This window comes from Limanda limanda, chromosome 18, assembly GCF_963576545.1.
Source record: "Limanda limanda chromosome 18, fLimLim1.1, whole genome shotgun sequence".
Taxonomy (NCBI): Eukaryota; Metazoa; Chordata; class Actinopteri; order Pleuronectiformes; family Pleuronectidae; genus Limanda; species Limanda limanda.
In genome coordinates, this window is record NC_083653.1 from 9,906,035 (window position 1) to 9,927,175 (window position 21,141).

At 42.5% G+C, this 21,141-nt stretch overlaps 1 protein-coding gene across 1 annotated transcript in view; it reads left to right on the forward strand.

Annotated features, from left to right (window-relative positions):
• Window positions 1–1,615: 1,615 nt before the first annotated feature.
• Window positions 1,616–21,141, forward strand: part of wasf1 (WASP family member 1) — a 47,931-nt gene continuing 28,405 nt past the window's right edge. The window contains exon 1 of the mRNA XM_061091630.1: window positions 1,616–1,677. The gene's annotated coding sequence lies outside the window, so the exon portion shown is untranslated. The remainder of the gene's footprint in view (window positions 1,678–21,141) is intronic.

A 21,141-nucleotide genomic window follows, 5' to 3' on the forward strand; every position in this document is an offset into this window, starting at 1 on the left:
CCAATAATATAATAACAATACTATTGATGTCTCAGTATCTGCTACATTATTATTATACTAATCAGCATCTACAATTTTATGCTTTTGTTAATAATGAATTGAATTTGAAACTTGATGGAATAAAATAATATATTTGGATACATCTCATTGGAATGCGCGGAATTAAATAGTTTCTATACTATATACATTTTTCAAAGAATGATTTTTTATTTTGATGCATACTACTTCTTCTTCTACTACTACTGCTAATAATAATAATACAGTTATCAAGCGGTTCACAAGATGATGAAACAACAATTGTATTAAAATAAGAAACTAAAAAAAGAATGCTTTACTGTTCATGATGTATTTATTACTCAATCCATTTCTGCAGTACTCCGGTTGCTCTATACTTGAATCCTATCCACACTGTGCCTTAAAATTACTCACAAGTTTGTGTACTTATGTCACTTGATTAGTTGCTTGTTGCGTTGAATTCTTTATATGTTGCGTATTTAAATATTTAAACTGCATTTAAATCGCATCCATGTCTTGAACATTTTGGCAGAATTGAAAATAAAGTTGACTATTGACTCAATAAAAAAATTAATTAAAATCAAATTAAATCCTGCGCAGGGGCGCGGTCCGCTTCTGCGCAGGAGGGAAATAAAATATATTTTTTAAATTAAACAAAATTTAAAAAATGTATTAATTAAAAAAAAATAAAACCAGATTGCACCTAAAGACTTTTTTGTTTGTCTGGTCATGATACAGTCATGATTTTTGTGAAGACCGGTCAATGTGAACACGTCCCAGGAGTCTCGGGGGTCTCGGGGGGCACCGTTGAGCCATTTTGCGACGCCCATTGAAAATTCCTTCAGAATACGTAAATTTTAACCACTTTCTAACTTTCTGCAAATTTTGGTAAGAATTTGAGCATGTTAAATCCCTCAAAAAGCCAATTCATTTGCCTGAATAATAATAATAATAAATAAATAATCCTTCCAATTTCAATAGGGTCTCATCTGACCTTTGATCAGTGCTCGGGCCCTAAATACGTACATTTTCACCACTTTCTAACTTTCGGCAAATATCGTACTTCAATGATTTTACAAAACAGCACTGTATTATGTCGTGTTGTTTTTTTTATTATTTCCCCTTGTTTGTGGCAGGGACTCAGGGATGTGCTCTGTAGTAAATGTGCTATACCCAGATCGACTCCTCTTGATCGACATGATCGAATCGAAGGTCCTTCCCTGGGATCGATTGGACATCGGTCTCAGATCACGAGTCAACACACCAACAATAGAGTGGCACGTACCATTATCACAGCACTACGGGGGACATCTCCCCACGAAGTGACATCGCTTCGCGTTCTTCACGTCGAAAACAGCGTGCACGTTGCCCGTGGGTGAATTTGACGCGGTTTCCTTTTTCCTTCCCAACCCGCTCTTTGCTTCCTCGGAGCGGATTTAACGCCGGATTCCCCCCTCGATTCCCCGAAGCCCCCCCCCTCGGACACAGCGAGTCCCCGGGTCGCTCTCCTCTTCCAGCAGCAAGACTTCATCTGATGTCAGCGAGCCGAACAAACATGGAGCTGAGCCGGGGATTTAAAGCCTTGGATACGGGGGCATGCGCTGCGGCTCAGTGAGGATGGACGGACAGTAAAGAGGAATAATTTTTTAACAAACATATCAGGTAAAAGACAAATTAAATATACGCGAACATTTTGTTCCTGGGGTCACATTTGATATCAACTTGAAATGTGACTTTGGGGACGTTAGCTCATAACCTCACTGCATCTTACCACCACAGCATCAGCGAGAACAGCCTCATTGAACCGGAGTCACCATGTTTGTAGCTTTCGACTCCACCGGTATAAACGCTGCTGGTAATTCTACCCTGCCTGGCCATCGCTGCCTGCCTGGGACTAACCCGGTGCACAGGTGACTAATGTGGTGTTTCTACAGGAGCCTGAAGTGGCCCCAAACCACGTGAGCACCACTACCAGGTTTCATTAACGAGTGAATAAATGTGTAATGTGGCTGCTGTGAAGTGTCGATAAACTGCAGAGCTGCACATCTGCATGAGCTGCAGCTGCAGCAGCGTCTTGACATATGCAGACCGAGAGGGGGGGGCATCGTGTTGGTGAGAAACCGGAGAGCAAATATTTGCAATGCCCCTGAAATTGCATTAAAAAATAAAGCCACATGTCGTACATTACCTCTAATGCATTCATTCTTAAGTGAATTGAAGAGTTTGAGGTCGTGGTTGTGCTGACATAGGCAATGCATGGTTTTATTTTTTCCACCCACTAAGGATGCATTGACTGGCTTCAGGAGAGAGAGAGAGGAGGATATAGGGGCTGGGGTCTATTTCAGCCAGCTTGGGTTTGCAGTCATGGGGGGATGGTAGCCCTCTCAGCCCAGTCAAAATCATGCTTTGCGAAATTTGAAACCTTCTTTGTACTACTTCCAGTGCAGCAGCCAAGGAAGAAGTGGGCACAAGGAGCGGTGTCCTCCAGTGGCTGGGATCCTGCTTGTATAGTGGGGGACAGCTTTGAGATGTCCTTACATGATGCCCACCTCATGTGGTGCTGTGTGGCTCACATCAGACAAGCCATATTTCCTGCGTCCTGTCTATTTAAAAGGATAGAGGGAGAATCAGAGGCAGTCACTGGATGCTGCTCTGTTTGAAATACAGTGGTGGCTAAGGAGCAGTCTGTGCTGAAGATGTGTGTTCCCATCAGTGGTTGGTGATGAATGAATTACCTTTGGAAACAGCAGCTGCAGAGCCATTGATAAAAAGTCTGCGTACGCTGCGTTTGACAGCAGATTAGTGGGGCCAGTTTTTCCTTGTGATGTATTAAAATTACTTTCAAATGTAGTGATAATGCACAGCAGATGTAAAAAATCTAGTTATATTACATATTTATTTTGGTATTTAATGACATTTAAAGTTCACCTTCCTCAGGTCAGCTCAAAGACATGTCCAAAGAAAAGAGACAGATGTCCCCAATCCCGATACAAGCTTCGGAAATACCTACATTACTGCTGAAAATACTGGCATCAACGAGTACGCATATCTTTTCACCAATCCAATCTTTAAAGTACATTAGTTCAACCTAGATAAAACTGCAATTTTCTTCTCACATAAATCATTACTTCTTCTTCCTCTCCGCTCCAAGACATCTGTTGCACTGTACGGCAGTGTAGCATTAGCCAGAAATAGCTAACATGCCTGCAATTTGGCAATATTCCACACCGGAAAGTCCCACCAGTAAAACAGCAACGTGTGCCAGGCCATACAACAATGATGGCACTCATCACTTCCATACCGGGGGTCGTAGCATACAGCTGTTAAAATACATTATACAAATTGTTACTTTCTTCCATGCACTGGTATCGGATTGGTACTTGGTATCGGTGTATATGCATAGTTCATGTATCATTAAGGGAAAATACCATTGGAACATCTCTCAGAAAATACATTCAGGGTACTTAATGCATGTGAAAGCAGCTCTGACCCCTTGCAGCTGTGAAAATGATCACTCCGCAGCAGAGGCATCCACACTATCACATGACTGAGTGGGAGCTATAGGATGAGTTTCACAACAGTGCAGATTTTAAAGATGGCTTCAAGACGTACTGCTGTGTCTCGGCCATTGAAATGACACTTACTGAACCAGTGAGTGTAGCCATGCTCCAGTTCGGAGAGTACATGTGCTGAAGTTTGCCTGTTGTGGCTCCAGTCCGTGTTTCAGGCAAGTTCTTTGGCAGTCGCGTTTGCTCCTGAGCTTTTCTTAGAATGTGTGGTGTTTCTTCGAGCTTGCAGAAAAACATTAAAGCACAGGTGGAAAGTAGGAGAGTACAAGGCTCTAGCTACATAACCTGCTCTTTGACGCATGGATTTTCAGTTCTCACTGAAGGGTCTCATCTACAGGTGTAGTGCCAGAATAGAACAAACCGTATCCCCATGTTTTTATGTGTTGCTGTTTGTGAACTCTTTGCTGAGAGGGATGACATTCCTGCACAGTTTTTCAGTTCTCTTTTCCCTGTGTTTCAGAGGCCCTCGTGATAGAAGAGCTTTGGCATGGCTCCTACCGAGGCTTTTGGACCTCTCTTATTTGTTGACGTTGCTCTGATCTTCTGCCAGTTTCTGGCTTTCTCATGCTAACAAGAAGAATATCTCCCTGTCAGTAGCTCTCTTTTGCCTTTCTCCACTGAGGTGGCGATGGATGATAGCAGGAGACAGAATAACACAGTCCATAATGAGAGTGTGTAGTGAGAGGAAGAAAAGAAGAGATGAGAGTAAAATAGAGAGTGATGGCTGCCTGGCACGAGGAGGTGGTGGCAAGGAGATGGGTCAGGGATTCTGGGAAAGGCAGGGAGCTGAAATTTATGTGTGAGTAAAATTGCCACGCCCCTTTACATGCCATTTAGTGCAGCCGCAGACAGACCTCCTATCTCCCAGCAGTTAAGATGCTCCAGAGGCTCCGGCACACAGAAGCTATTGTTCTTCCACTTGGCCAGAGCCACTGCTCTATAATACGGCTTCTGTCCGAGGTCCGAACTGGCCTGACAGGGGGACACCAGGGCTTAGTTACTGGGTTTGACTACACTGTTCCTTGTGTCTTCCTGCCACTGCCTACACCACCCCCTTCCCCCTCTTTGTCCCTATATCTATCCATCCTTGTTTGTGTCTCTAAACTAATTTTTCAATACGAGTACAGTGCTTATTCTTCTTTAACATTCCAGGGATGCGACAGCAGATATTATTTGTTAAAACCTGTTTTAGTAGTTTTTTTGTTTTTTTTAAACAAGCACATTTTAAATTCCCTTTATTTACCTACGATAAACACAACATCGTAATTTGAGCGTTCACTTAAAAAGTCAACATTTGCCATCTCGTCTGTATAACCCCACAATCTGATTTATTGGAGTTTTGTATTGCACTTTTTCTTGCTGTGCCTCATTACCTTTTATCCTTCCATTATTTTTCCTTATGTTTCTTTTTTGGCCATTCTGAGTCTCTCATTGTCTCACTTTCACTCAGGGGAGCAGAGGGCAATGTCGGGGTCTCTCTATGAGTTGACAGGATATCTCTGATATCGACTTGTCTGACTGTGTTCGCTGCCAATGCAAACAGGGCAAAACCTCAATAGTCTGTCTGAGCTCGGAGCTGCTCTGACTCCACTGTAGGAACTGAGCCTCATCTCTGTCTCCTCAGTCTTTCTCAAGTCGAACATACCACCTGCAGTTCTCTCCGTTCTCCTGATTTGTAGTTTATCTGTGACGCAACCCCTCGTCTGCCTACGTTTTAGACCACAGCTGCTGTGTCGGAGTACATACGAATGTTCTGTCACTTTAGGCTCTGATGAGCATTTGAAAAGATTTGTCTTGCAAGCTGTATTTCATATGTGCCCATTGTCAGCCAGGTGTCAAAATAATTTTACTTGTTTTGGCTGTAAGTAAATGTGGCACAGAACCAATAATACACTGCCCAAACAAAATGAAACCAGAGAAATTGGTGTGACAGCTTACTAATTTCCTTGAATCTTGACAGTTTACTACAAACTGAATGAAGAACTCAACCATCTGATCATTATCTTACCACTTGTCCTTTGAGGGACATGGGGGATCCAAAGCTAATTCCGGCTGACATTGGGCGAGAGGCGCATTACACCCTGAACAGGTCACTACAGGTATATTTGTGTGTGTATACATGGTTGGGGTATTTATATTCTTTATTTTAGCAAAAGCAATGTTGATGCCCTCGCAGGTCGCTATGTTTCTGTTCAGGCTCTATATGCTGCCATCAGACCTCAATAGACTGGAAATAGACTTGAATATGCAAAGTTACACAAAACTACACTGTAATGGGTGACTTGACATATAGTATATTCTCTTTATGTGTTTCCCTGTCTCTCTCTCTCTTTGAATATCTTTGTGCTGTGATGGGTTCTTATTGAGCTGGAACGGCCGATGCCCCTGGTTGTCGAGGCGATTTGTGATGATTGATGGAAGGCGGAGAAATGGGAGGCAAGGCACGTTTATCCCGGCCGCAGCTTGAATCCCTCTCGTCAGGACTCGGGCGTTAGTATTCAATTACCAACACGGGGGATTTTCATTAGGATTTTCATGAGCGCCTATTTTTCTTCTCAGTCCTTCTAGGTAGCAGCACAAGGAATTGCAAGAAGGACGTGGAAAGATTGTGAAGGGATAGTAATAAATAAGAGCTACAGAATGCTTTTGCTCCAAGCACATAATTCATATCTAGGAATGTTGCAGTTAACAAACCCACTCCTATCTTGTCCTTCATGTTTATTTACAATAAGCTGTCTAAAATGCTAGAAATAAAAAGAGTAAAAGAGCAAGGCTTTGGCTTGTGATATAAAGGGATGCTGGAGGGAACTACAGAAAGCACTAAGAAAAGAGAGGGAGAGCAATAGGGGAAGTAGCCTCTTAGCGTCCCTGTGTGTTTGTCCACAATTTCACAGCAGGGGTGCCTGTGCACACAGACAACTGCTGCTCTCAATTAGGAGCCAATATTTGGTTGTTCATTTACGGCTCACAGCAAGGATCCAGCTCCGCTTTGGATTTCAACGAGGCCCGAAAACAAGGCTCGCCTGATTTGTGCTGGAAAGACGCCCAGCAGCGACCGCGAGTGTCCGCCTCTCCTCTCGGAAGCGGAGGCAAGCCCGCCTCTCCTTTTTTTTTGTCTTTGATGATTAGCAGGAAACGCCAAATTCACTTAAACCCTCTGCAAGAATTAAAAGCCCGCTCTTTATAGTCTAACTCAGAAACCATTTCATCTTTGTTTGCTTATCTTACTGCAAAGCTGTCAGAGTAGGGGTCAGATAGAGGTCAGAGAAGTCTTACCGGTGAAGGACACATTCTGTTTCATAGGATGACTACATAATAAAGTCTTCCTCCTCCATTCAGTGCCGCGCCAGAGAAAATGTAAAGACACGGAGTAGGTAGTTATTTGTGCCTACATGACATTGAAATCAGAGCCAGTCTCACCACGTCGAGCAATGGGAAAGAGACAACAGCAGACTCTTGCATAACCCTTTCATTTATAAACACATGCCCACAGCTCGGTGTGTGTCAGCGCTACTATTATATAAGAGTGAAAGCATCTTGTGTTTTTGCTCTCCTTTACATCGGTGATGCTGACAACCTATAGATAACAATAATCTGCCTTGACGTTGCCAGGGTCCACGGGCGTCATCTCTTTGTCCTTGCTCTGGAGTAATGGTGTACCAGTGTGTGCTTGTGTGTATGTGTATCCATTAGGTCACACGTGTAGGCCTCTGCATTTTTTTGTATGCTAGTGCTCGTTGATGGTAAGATGGCGGATGTCTGAATGTGATTCAGTGCCTCCGAGGTCCGAGTGTAGCCATGCGTCCAGCCAGTGAGCTGTTACCGTGAACCATCATCCTCTTGACATCGCCACTCGCCACTGCGCTGTTCTTGTGAACTGCGGGCTGGTGACCGGCTCAACACAAAGTTAGAGAGTGGCAGAGAGAGCATGCAGTGTTAGCAATTCATTAAGTAGGTATCTGACACCTTTATTCTGGTGATATAATTGAATAATAATAGTCTTTATTATCGTTTTTGTGGTAAGAAATGACAAATCGACGATGAAGCTAAACCAAATTACACACATTCATCAAGATCTGTTTTATTTCTTTAAAAAGTAATCACAACCATGGAAAACACCGTATCTCATAATCTTAAAAGATAGTGAAAGAAAATTCCTGGATCTAATTTAATGGCTTCTTCCGGGACCCATATCGAATCTTTCCACCAAGTGTAATCCGTCAAGTATCGTGTAATCCTGCTAACTGACAAACAAACTCAGATGAAAACAAACATCTTTACTATAGTTTGAAGTTGTGTGAATTTACCATTCAAGGATGTATTCAGAATCAAGGGGCTGTTACATGCAGCGGCTCTGCTGATGTTTTTTTCTACATAGCTGGAGCTGCAGAATTTCCAATTAATCACATGGACTTTCATGTATTTTTGCACAGACCTTCCATCGAGCTTTACTTCACAAGCTAACATGCAGGGTATGCATCAGATGAAGTGGCTAATGTCTGAACACATCTGACAAGATACATCCAGTATAAATCTCACAGAAGGCGCTTTGTAGTTTGAGATGTTGTTTTTGTTGCGACCAAAAGTTATACCCACAAAATGCTAAAGGTTTTCCAGCCTTCTTACTTATCTATTATGGATATATATTTTATATATAAAACAAACAAACAGTGATCTATTATTTAGAAGTGTGTAAGGAACACAGAAACACAAACACACCATGGAGAGTTGTGAATCCGGTGAACTGCACCAGATGGACTGCAGTCATAACAAGGCTCTGATTTGGCAGGTAATGCTATTTGGGACTTGTTTACGTCCAATAGTTAAACCAAGATGCCAAGATGAAAAACAGGGCAGGATGACGTGGCTTTGTCTGATCTTTAATCTAGGTGAACAGTTTCGATTGATCCCGACACTGTTCGTTTATGAGACGTAAAGTAAAATGTCAGCGAGGGTATGCTCTGAGCTACTCTATCTCACATTTGTGTGTGTGTCTTAGTCAGCTCTACTTGGCTAAATGCCATCCCAGTGTTTAGAAATAAATGAGCTTGGCCTTAGCAGCCTGGAGTGAAACTATCCTCCTCCAGTTAAACAGTAAAGTCGCGGCCCACATGGGTCCATCCTGCGGTGGAGGATAAGGTCAAAGGTCATTTCACTCTTATATGCGGTTGTATAAATGTTAGAGGTGACTCCAGGCAGGAGCCTGGTTTGTGTTGCTTCGCCTCAGGAGGACAGATAGGTGCTGACAGACAGGCCTGGCCTCACCGCTGGGGCTTCTGCCTCCGCGGCTGCCGAGGCTCCTCTTTTTTCCTCTCTCTCACTCTCCGTTATTCTTAACTCGCTCCCTGTGTGTTTATACTCTCTGTCTGTGTCTTTTCTTCTGTGTATCACTCCTCTCCCGTCTCCCTTCATCTATTTCTCACGTCTCTATATGTTATATTCCTCTCCTTCCTACGTCCCTCTTTAAATAAGCCAGAGCTGCTTCCCGTGAGGCTAATGCTGACTGCCAGTGTTGTGGTCAGTATTATGTCTGAGTTGGGCATCAGCAGCGTCTGGGGCTTGACCAGACTTTGTAATGCAGATCTACTAGGAGTTCAAACAAAGGTAACATGAGAGGAAGCAGATGTTGCCTTGAGCTTCAAATTAAAATGTACAAATGCAGCTTGGATCAGGCATAAGAATAGAGGAAATCTTTGCAGGTTCATTTCAGTGAATCATCCCCTTTCCCCCTAGCCAGTCTGACTGTGACAGTCTGAAAAACATTGTCTTTGTAATTATGAGATTTGGAAAAGTTTTTGGGTTCGTTATGAAACTTTGGCGGTTCGCCATAGACTTAATGGGAAACCCTGTTTTGTTTCAGGTTTATCATAATGCTGTTGTTAGCCGAGTTTGGCTTGGATGTCCACATGAAATTGAGGTCATCATAAGTGCAATTTCCCTGTTTTGATTCCATCCGGGGACCCGTCCTTCATGCAATACCTCCTCTCTCTCTCTCTCCTCTGTTTGCCATCTGCCTGTATGATGTCCTGGCTAATAAAGGTAATTTGGCAAAAAAAAGTAACAAGAATATTACAAATTAATGGATTCCACACATGGAACTAAAAGGGCACTCAGTAAAGCACATATTTTTTATAAGACAAGAGAGATAAGATCTGACTTTTCAAAATCCATGAATTATTCTCTGGGAAATCATTGAAAATGTTGAAAAATGCCCCACATATAAATGCAGAAATGAAAAACATATTTTTTTCCTGGATCCACCCCTTTAATGGGTCCTGCGTAGTTTTTGTGAAAAAAAACACCAAACAAATGCAGATGAAAATGTAACCTCCTTGGTGGAAGTAATTACATTTTAACATGCTATTGAAAGAATGGTGATAGGTAACAAAGCTACAAATAATTTCACTTTTAAGTCTTTTCCTACTTGTGTTGTGTCTTTGTGTCAAAAATTGACTTAACAAAACCTTTTATTGATGAGCAATCAAAGACAGTAAACACACACACAATACCAGCCTCACAAAAATACTTTAGGAAGTGCTCGGGGCTTGAAATATACCCACTGATAAGTAGAGAAGAAAAGGAAACCAAGAGGAGGGAATAGGGGAGCGAGAGGCTTCTGTACCTGCGGAAAGAATTTGATTTGCCTCCCTTCCAAGACATGTCGATTGGAGACGAGCAGAGAGCCACACAAAGCCGGGTGAGGGCCAAAAGGAGGAGGGAGAAAAGGGAACGAGAGGTGCTTTTGTCCGTCCTCTCTGTCCCATTGTCGTCCTCAACGCCTTTGCTGGGGACAGGACACGACAACGGGCTTGATTCAAAGATCAAATCTATACGGACCAGCAGAGTACATCTTTGTGTCAGCTGTGTGTTGAAGACCATATTGTGTCTCCTGTCTCTGTGGTGATCCTCTCTATTCATATACACAGTGCTCTCTAAATTAAGCAGGCTGAATCATGCAGACACTTTAACTAAAAGTCTGCCAAAATCTAAAAATCTCATTTCGCTCGTTGGAAAAACCGTCTGACAGGCACTGCGAATCAGTGTCTCTATCACTGTTCAATATAATGCGGATGTAAGTGGATGACCGAGGCTCTAATGGAGTTAATCTTCTACAGCGCTGTTAATACAAGCCTGTTAGACCACATTTTGTCTTCAGAAGCCCGGGTTTACTCAGTGAAGATTCATTCTCTCCTCCCACCACAGTTCGCTTTTTTTTACAGAGAACGTTCACCCATCATTTTGGCCTCGCAGAGGCATTTTTAGCTATCAGGAATATGTGTGGATGCGCGGTGGCGTCAATAATGCAGTAGTTTCTTCTCAATTCATATTGTATTTCACTTAATAATTTTAGTTTTAATGCAACGTTTTGGTTGTGTTTTTTAGCTTCAGCTTATTACAGGTATGGTACAGGGATAATTGGGGACGAATAACAAGGAGTTTTGGTGAAAAGGTGCCAAGTCATTTAAAAAATCTTATTTCTCTCTAAGTTGACATGGTCGTTGGCGGCTTAGTGGTCAGGACTGCTGCTCTGGACCCACTGGCAGCACCTCAGACCACCTCACAGCAACCATCACCACTCTGCCCTACTTTGGCTTCATAGTGTGGTCCATGTCCCAGCCATTAACATGGGTGGGGCTGGATATATGACCTATTCTGCAGCCAGCTTCACTTTTGGAGAGCAGGAATATCGTCCATCTTTATATTCGTTCTGTGATGCCAACACGCTGTTAAAAGCAAGTGTATCTGCAGCCTTACCATTAAAAGTGACAAGGCCTTGGTCAGCACCTTTTGAAGTGAACGATTTAACAGTTTTTTTGCATATGTTTACACATTCCCTCATTCCATGCAAGAAGCAGTGGTGCACGAGAGGCTGAAATACATTTTGCCTCCGAGCTTTAAACACATTCCTCTATTAATTCTCTTGTCAGAACATATTCTGAGATGCAGATCAAAGTGAAATTGATAGAACAATAGGTAGAACGAGGCACGATGACGTGACGGGAATGCAAAGGTGAGCGTTTAAAGGGCACTTCAGATGTGAAAAAGCATGGCGCCATATCTTTGTGATTCATGTCTCTTTACACTCGGAGAGTAATTTCTTTTGACATCTTTCCCCCTCTGGGATATTTACTACAGTCAGATGAATGTGAAACTGTACAGCACAGTACATTGAACATGATTGAATCATACTATACCTGCTGTATTGCAATATAGTGAACAAAAATTGGCGTATCAATGAGATATTAACTGCTGCTCCCCAACAGAAAGCCTCTCTCATTCATTCATTATCAAACACAGATCCCTGCTGGGGGCATTGATTTCATCGAAAGAAGATGATCTCTTTCTCTCTCTCTCTCTCTATCTCCCTCTCTCACCCTCCTCAGTCATGCTCTGGACAACATCCATCTCTCCACATGAGCTTTGGAAGTGTTTTTTAAAAACTTGCAACAGAACCTGACGGTCTTCAGACTTAAACTCTCCTGTGTCATGCAGAAAAAAACCTGGTCAAATAGTCCTGATGGATATACACTCATACCTCTTTTGCACCAAAATTACGCAGGTTTTTTAAATGTGGGAAAACCCACTAAAAAGAGGAAATTTGATGACCAACGCCTCAGAAAGCACTGTCTTCCCAGTGTTGGATTTCAAAAAAAAATGTTTTTGCTCTTTGTTCACAAGATTCAAAAGACGTACACAACTGTTCATGGCTATTAATGCGGAAAACGCCTGGAAGTTTTTCTGTGCGTCATAACGTTCACCCAAGTGTCATGTTTCCATCACTGCTGATTAGAGCTGATAAAAACCTGAGTCCCTTGCAGTGTCATTTGAGTGAATGCCGATTGTATCCATTCCCTTTGCAGACAAGAGCCAGACGTTCGTGGGTCTTTTGGGGGGTTTTGACCACTGGAAAAGGGTCTTCAGTCAAGTTTGGTACCACTCTATGTAGCACGAGGGGTGAATCCATCTTCTTTGACAAAGCAGTTGTGTGTTGGTATAGGGACAACACCCTTCCGAGATCTATTGACTAGCAAATGAAGGGATTCGATGAATGGAACGGCTCCTGTTTCATTTGGCAGGCATGCCCACGTTGTTTAGGTGTTTTGCCGTCCAACAGGCTTGTTGACTGGCTCGTGCAGCGCTCCGGTGCCTGGGGTTCGTGAGCACGCCTGTGTGCCTGTGTTCGGTGATGTCAAGTTGGATCTGACAGGGGTTGCTGCAGTGGTTAGTTTGTGTTCTTGTCCTTCACGTCTGTATGAACAGTGAGGGAGTTGGTAATGAAATTTCGCTCACAGGCCAAACAAGTGCAGCTGCACAGCGCGAGCATGCAGACATTTATTATTGAGCAGCCACCTTTCATTATTCATACCAGTGGGTTTCTGTGCAGCCAGCAGATAAACTTCTTTGAGCCTGTTTGTTCGTCAGACACTCCACTCGTTGATGTTAGCACACCTTCACCGGCCATGAACATTTACTTGTGCATGTCTATTGTAGAATTAAACACGGCTTAATGAAGGTTTAAAGAAATGTAATCTCTTTGTGACAACCACTCATTCAGTGCTAGGTTTACCATCGATCATGTCCTGAATGTAAAATCATGGTAAATAGAAATCCACAGTGGAGTCAAAGTAATTTCTATCCGTTCACTAAAAATATATGATCAATAGTTTAATTATTTGTTTTATGTTTGATGGAAAAGCAGTCAAAAGTGTGTTTATTACAGCTGCACAAAGACAAAATATTTCCATAGTTGTTTAAGTCCATGCATAAAGAATAATACAATTGCAATATAATTGCAATATAATATGGGCACAGTTTTAGTTTTATTGTTTATTTGAATAAACTTGATTTTGCATTTTCAGTCAACACTGCAGTTGGTAATCATATTTAGTTTTTCTTGTTTTCTGAAGTAACTCCTGGAACTTGTTTATAGCTGCTAGGCAAGATTATAATATCCAGCCAGAGGATCTGTGCCATCTGACTACCTGAGTACCATATCGGTGCCAACATGCCAGGATGCTCATTTTCATCACTGCAGGCAGAGTCAAGACAGTAGACATGGTGCAGTGCGAAATGACTGCCTTGCTTCACACCCCTGCCCGACTGGGACAGCTTACTCTTTAACACGCGCATAAAAAATGGCCTTGGACCAGCTCAATCTCAGGTGGGGACATATACAAAAAAAAGGTTCAACTTGAAAAAAGGCTTGCAGCGCAACACAGGCTTTTTTACGCATATGTCAAAATGAATATCATGAGACACAATGCAGTAAAAAAGTGTGGAGTTATTGAGGCGAGAAAACTAGTTTATTATGTAAGTGTATCCCTTGCCGGCAGCAATATGTAAAGTTTCCTCCCACCCGGAAACGTAGTTAGCATCGCTGTCTGCACCCAACCTGACAGGGCTGCTGCTGCAGGTGTATTTTTAGCACAACCAGCGGGCTCTGCATGGTTATGTTATAGCATCTCATCGGTGAGGGGCTGCAAGGTGACACCTCACCGCTGAAGGGGTACTGACTGCTACAGGATGGTAATTGGCAGTAAAACAGGAGTTTGTTCTCCAATTGTGATGGGGAGTCTCAGTTGTAAACGGATTATTTAATCAATATCCAACAACAATTGCAATTTGCTTTGATGTCTACTGCCTGAGAATTGCAGCTGGATCAGTGTATTTTTGCATTTTGATTTGTTTTGCACATGTGCAGCGGAGACTATGCAGAAGTGTCAGCTTCCTCTTCTTTTCCCACCACCCCCAGCACAGCATTAAGACGAAGGTCCGCTTGACATTAACTAGGTTGTACAACCAGGTCTGAAAGCAAGTGTTTATAGCTGTCCTGATTTGCCACTACCAGGGGGGAGAGGAATAATCCATCCGTCCTCGAGAGAGATGTGAGGTACAATAATTAAATGTGGAGAACAGTGGACAAATTTAGGCCATAGGCTTAGACTGCATATAAATAAGATGGACAAGCTCAAACCCATAGGTGCTGTTATCTTGCTCACTTGAAATGTCCTCAGGCTATCCTCGAATCAAACAGTACAACAACTCCTACTTGCCAACATCTGATTTAGTCATATAACCGCAGGGAGACAAAAAAAATTGGGATTTTAATAGCTTGTGAAAAAAAGTGTCTGGGTATTTGAGACGTTTTAAAATGAATACAGATGTAATCCTCTCCTTATGTGCTATAATGAGAGAGAAAGAACAAATGGCTTTTAAAATCTATAGACGCCTCATTAGAATGAAGATGAGCTGGACATATTATTTTTACTCTCGAGCCTCTGCAGTGACAAAGCAACAGGATTTTATGAAGCTGAAGGGAATAGCACCCGGCTTGATCATTTTTGAGTTAGACAATCTACATTTCCTTACTCGCCTGTCTTTATTTTCTGTGAAAAATAAGCAGTGGTGCTTTTCCATTGCTCTGCATATCTGCATGACTGATTCAAACCAGCTGCTGGTAAGATTTGCCAGTTTGATCTCTGCTCTCTCTCTGCCATTGGCTGCCGTGGCTCTGCCAGCTCCCTTGATTAGATGTCTGTGTTTCTGTGTTTGCAGCTGCTCATAGTGTAGAAAGAATAGTCTGCGGTCGTAAAACCCTCGTTCCCAGAGTCGCTGGACAAAGGACAAAACGTTCAGGCTAATTTGGCAAAGAGAATGAAACCACAAGCTGTAAGTTGGATCTGGAGGAGGGTTTTAGAGAGAGAACAGCATGTTTTTGCAAATGTTCTTTGTTTAGGGGTGAAATGGTTCTTCACATCCCCGGTTCAGCACAGACTTTGAGAACTGCCCGGGGGGGTGCGGCCTCAGACTTTTTATACATCGTACAACTTACTGCAGAGATGAACACTTGGTCATGACTGGACACATGATCTTGCAAGACTACAAAATATTTGTAATGTATATTGTACACAAACTGTATATGGCTTGTCTTAAAGTAAAATTGAATTGTATTTTTTTTTTTTTTTAGAACCTTATTGAAGAGAAACACAAACATTCCTTGACAACATCACAATTTATATATGACAGACTGATTAGTGAAAAATAATAAATAAATGGACAGTTAAGACATTCCATTGTACCACAGGATTCCTCAGTTAGAGTGGTATCCTGCAATAGGTAGCCACCTCCTCACAAAAACATCAATGTAATTGAGCAGTTAAAGCCTCCATTCCATACAACTGCCTCAGCTTCTGTTTCCACTGTTGAATTGTAGTTATGTTACTGTGAAATAAAAAAAGTATTTCGCTGCAATAGCAAAGGAATGACTTGTCCACAGTTTACACCTTCATCAGTTACAGCGGGTTGGAGAGGGGGTTTTGTGCTTTTGTGTGAGCAAGACCCAAACCAAAACGGCATTCTTGGTTTGTTTGTGTCCGAACCCAACCAGAACCCGACCAGACATAGATAACTGGAACATACTGTGTGAAAAACGAAGTAGACGGGTCTCGGGTCGAGAATCCAGACTCTTGTTTGTATCATGGTTTTAGTCCCCTAAGTGTGGTACTGTGGCTCTTGATGGACCCATGCGTCTTTTCCAAGAAATAGAGTTGATGACCCTTGCAGCTGATGTGAGTTAGTGAAGGACAAGCCTCCTGTAGAGTCACTGTATTTGTACAGTGACAGGGTTTCTACAGGTCTTATTGATTTGATTTCAGTTTCCTCCAAAAGGTTATTAAGAAAACACAGTGTTTTAGTTAACAAACTACTCAGACTAAAGATTGTTTTGTTTGCTGTAGGCAGTGCTTTTATTTTATTATTTTCTTTATGACTGAGTTGTTGGGAGATATTAAACACCTGTAAACTGTAGAGTTTCATCCCAGGCTTAAAGGGAACACTGTCATTACTGCTAGCTTTTAATTATAATATTTGGAATTCTTACTATAGAGTGCTAACTGGTTTTGAATAATATTAAAGTCTTAAATTAAACTTTTCCTCTGTGACTATTACTCTGTGTTTTAGGTTGGCTTCTGTTCCATAGTGATGAAATGAGAGGATCAGCTTGACTTCCTGTTCGGACGATGAATTTAACATCACTTAATGATGAGATCTCCCTTGTTTGAGAAGACAGAAGACATTTTATTATAGCTTCAGTCGGCTCCCTTGCTGGTTAACTGCTAGTTTCTTGCTCTATCTCCCCTCTCATGCTGGTGAATTTCCCAGTTTTACAGAACCAGTCCCCTTGATGGCTGCGGTGTGGCCTAGGGGTTAGTGGTCGTTCTCCAACAAGAAGGTTGCCGGTTCAAACCCCACTCTTCCCCATCCCCTCACAAATGTTGAGTGTACTAAAAATGTAAGTCGCTTTGGACAAAAGCGTCAGCTAAATGAAATGTAATGTAAATGTAATGGCTAACTGGGGCTACAAAGAATTGCATCGTTGCTTGATGTTAGTGCTTCCTTGACATGTTGTGCTTAGTCATGCCTCTCAGTTGGCTATTTTTTTTTTGCCTCCCGAGTGCGATATTTCCTTCCTTTACTCTGTAAAATGTGTGTGTGCGTTGGATCCCTGCTGATGGTGTATCAAGGGCGTGTCCTCCAAGCCCTCTAAATGAAGGGCTCTTGACCTCCTCCACAATGAGGGGTCTGCAGCCATATTGTGGGGCAGTATGAGTGTGTAAATGCTCCATTAGGATTCATTAGTGCCTCTCGTTGGACATATTGTCCAAAGTGCAATGAGCCGCACCAGTGGAGGCCTATTTCTTTCCTCTGGCACGTGCCATCCTAGATCCGGCTCTGTGCTCTTACACAACTGAAGAGGAGTCCCCTATCTCCGTCTTATTCTCTCTCTCTCTCTCTCTCTCTCTCTCTCTCTCTCTCTCTCTCTCTCTCTCTCTCTCTCTCTCTCTCTCTCTCTCTCTCTCTCTCTCTCTCTCTCTCTCTCTCTCTCTCTCTCTCTCTCTCTCTCTCTCTCTCTCTCTCTCTCTCTCTCTCTCTCTCTCTCTCTCTCTCATCATTTGCCATCATCGTTATCACACATCACCCTGGTTTCTTTAACTCATTCATTCCGCCCTTTACACGTTCGCCTCTTCCCCCCCCCCCCCCCTCCACCCTCTTTTCCCCTGCCTCTCTTGGGATTTTATAAAGTGACCAATGAGATCCCACTGCAGCTGCTGCCATGGTGATAAGCGACAGCGGGATGCACCACCCGAGATGAATGGACCGTAAAAGTAGAGGGACAGTGGTAAAGGGTGTGTGGAGGGTGGGGGGAGACTGGCTAGTCTGGATGGAATAAGTAAAAGAAAGAAAAGGAAAGGAAGTAGCAGGTATGTCACTAATTTCCTCGTGCAGTGACCATCCCTGATCCTTCTATACCGCTCTGGGCTGCAATGATGGCCTCCTTCTTTTTGACTGGTAAAGTACATTCACTGATCGAATCAGGATGAACCTGAGAAAGAAATGTGTAATTTTCTCTGCATTAGCTCTGTCAATTATATGTATGCCTCGTATCAATCAAGGCACTACAAGTTCTATCCTTCTTTCCCAATAAAACACTGTGGAATATCAGTAGAGGAACACGGAGGTCAGTGACCTCTGAAGCCATTTTAGGATTTTGCCTTTCACATATGAAATACGCAGCCTGGGATTTTTGAGTCAGACATTTTTCACAATCATAGGAAAATGTCTGCATACATTGGTACAACATATAAATTGTCCTGCAGAAATCACATGTTTTTGTATACAGCATATCCACACCGGCGTCTGTTTTTTTTCATCCAGAGATATTGGGAGGAAACATTGCTTTTCAAGTGTGGTTAGACAAAGTGATTGATATCCCACATGTGCTGGGTTTTGATTAATTGTTCAGTCTGGACTTCCATCGTCTGATCCAGTTTCCGTGGTGCAATCTATATTGTGTTTCCAGCGTGGATCACTTTATAAGCAAAGCTCTTAATCAGGGATAATGTGAAAGGCCTTTGGTTTGACAGACGCATAAAAGATAATTCACATAGCTTAAGTCAAAGGGTATGAGCTTGCCAGATGGCTACTTTTATTAGCTCTGAGTATAGGCTGCTACTCAGCGTTACCCGCATCAATATCACAGTTCCAGGTGTAGTGGATTGCTTTTATATGTAATTGACTGTCAGGTCGATTAGCTACGGGAACGTAATCCCTCTGCTACACTTACATTTCTACAGTCTGGGAAAAGTCCTGACACATTTTTATATCATTCCCTGTCTCATGACACAACAACCTTTTTTTTTAAACTTATTTTCTTTGTCTGTAGCTTTAAAATTTAATATTTCTCTAGAACTGATGAGCTACAATTTGTGCGAATATCTAAACTCCAGTGTTAGTGAAAACCCTTTTATCCTCTATTTGTAAAAAAAGGCCATGACGTTAACTAGGTGTGATGAACATCCCACGTTTGTCTGGAGGTGGCGCACTCTTTGTGGGGTAAACCTTTTTTTAAGTGATTTCTCATTATGCGTTTTGTGTTGCTAGAGAAGTGCAAGTGTTGCTCATTAAGCCTGTTCGCCCATGCAGTAAACTGCTGGTGATTCCATCTCGTTCTCTAGTTGAATCCCTCTCGCTCTCCCTTTCTTTCTCTGTCTCTTTTGTTGTGACATTTTCTCTCCCCGTCAGAACCAAGATGACTTGTAAGCGTGTTCTCACGGGAACTCGTGAGCACACGTCATATGTCACCATGTCACAGTTGAGAATGGAAGTCTCAGTGGACAAATGCAGCATATATGTATGTATGCGTGTGTGTGTGTGTGTGTGCCTACATTATGTGGGTGCATGTGTTTGCCTGTGTGTAGAGAAAATCTTTGAACCTATGTCCAATTTGCAAAGAGGCAAACGTTTGCTGCAGTCATTAATCACAGTGAGACACTCGGAGGGTTTTGGACCCTGTTTACTTACTAATCAAGGAAATCTAAGTGAGCTTATTATATAATTTAAGGGAAATCGATGTCATCATAGCGCCTCGGTCCCACTCGTCTGTGGTTCACACAGCCAGCGTGTCTGTTGCTTGTCTGCAGCGGAGGAGGGTTCTGGTATGAATTCTGTGCATCTTCTGGTCCTGCAATAACAATAAAAACCTTGTTCAAACAGATGAATGGATTCAGTCAACAGAAAGGCTGGAGCGCTTCTACTTACAAGAAGTGTTGAACATTCAGACTGTGGTGAAAGTTAACCTTCACTGTCTATTTTGCTGTGAGCCGTGTGTGGCAGGCTGAGAAAATAGGTGAGAACTCGACTCTCTGGGAGAACGATGCAGCTCTCGTGCCGGAGATGTGCTGCTCACACAGGAGGTGTGGACGCTCTAACCTGATAAGATGGGAGCCTTAAAGATAAGCAAGAGAGTCCATGTAGTATACTCGCCGTTATAGCAGAGACAGGCAAAGTCACGTTTAAAGCGCATAAGACGCGAATAAAAGTCGATCATTCCGGAGCTTTTGATGGAACCTCTAATTGCTTAACTTAGAGCGTAACCTCCGAGCATCCTATTTTTGCATGATTTATAAATCTCTATTTAAGAACACCGGAGGAAACTGTGAGCATCCCTGGAATTTTGAAAACCCACCCTGAGGAACCCAGACAGGCGGAATCAATATCATCACTTAACACCTATTTCTCAGTGCTTTTATGTTATGTTCCTTTGAGGGTTGGGGTGACGGATCGTGCTCTCTCATCTCCTGCTGGATTGTATTTGAATCCATAATGTTTCCTCCTCATGGTTGTTTCTCTGTCGTCCATGAATCATTTGTCTTCTGAAAAGTCATAGAAAAATTCTTTCCAATATTCAACCTTTACTGTTAGAACTGGTTGTTTCTCCCTCTCTCTCTGTCATCTTTCTTCCAATACCTAGAAAGCCTAGTTTCACACATTGTTTCTTTTACCCACTGTTGAGACAAATCTGTTCTCAGTCATCCTCAGAAATAACTTGTGACCCTCTAGGTAGGATGAAAGTTTTTCCTTTTTTTTTTTTGAAAGAAAACACATTCCTTTATTGAAAAGATTAGGGAGGAGAGGAGCCTTGAAAAAGCTCTTGGAAAAAGGGCTGGATGTGCACAGTGGGGGAGGGGAATGAAAACAGTGTGAGCTCGCCTGGTAGATACACTTGTCATCTTCCGTGAGTGAGACTGAGTGTGTCTGTGCTTTGTGTTGAATAAGCTAGTGTACATGCTTGGCAGGGAGACAGACAGAGCTATGATTGACTGATTTCATTTTGCTTTGCCTCCCTGTTTAGCTTCTCTCTGTCTCTCTGTACACCTGCAACCCAGAGACGTACTGAATGTACATTTACTGTTCTCATAAAGTAAACTCATGAGGGGAATTCAGGTAAATAAACTGGGTTGCGATTTCTGATATAAAAGGTTTTAAATCAATGTCAGTTTGGGAAAATATAATTCGTTTCTTTGGTGCTGCAGCTAACTTAGTGTAATACATATAAAGGAAATGAGGAAATGGCTTGGCTCTGTCCGATTTGAAAAATATCAGCACCCACTGGGTCAATAGATGATTCCAATCAGGAAGGAATGGAGGAGATACGCACATGTGTGGGTGATGGAGAGACTGGGAGGAAATACATAAATCTAGGAGACTTGGCGCTGTG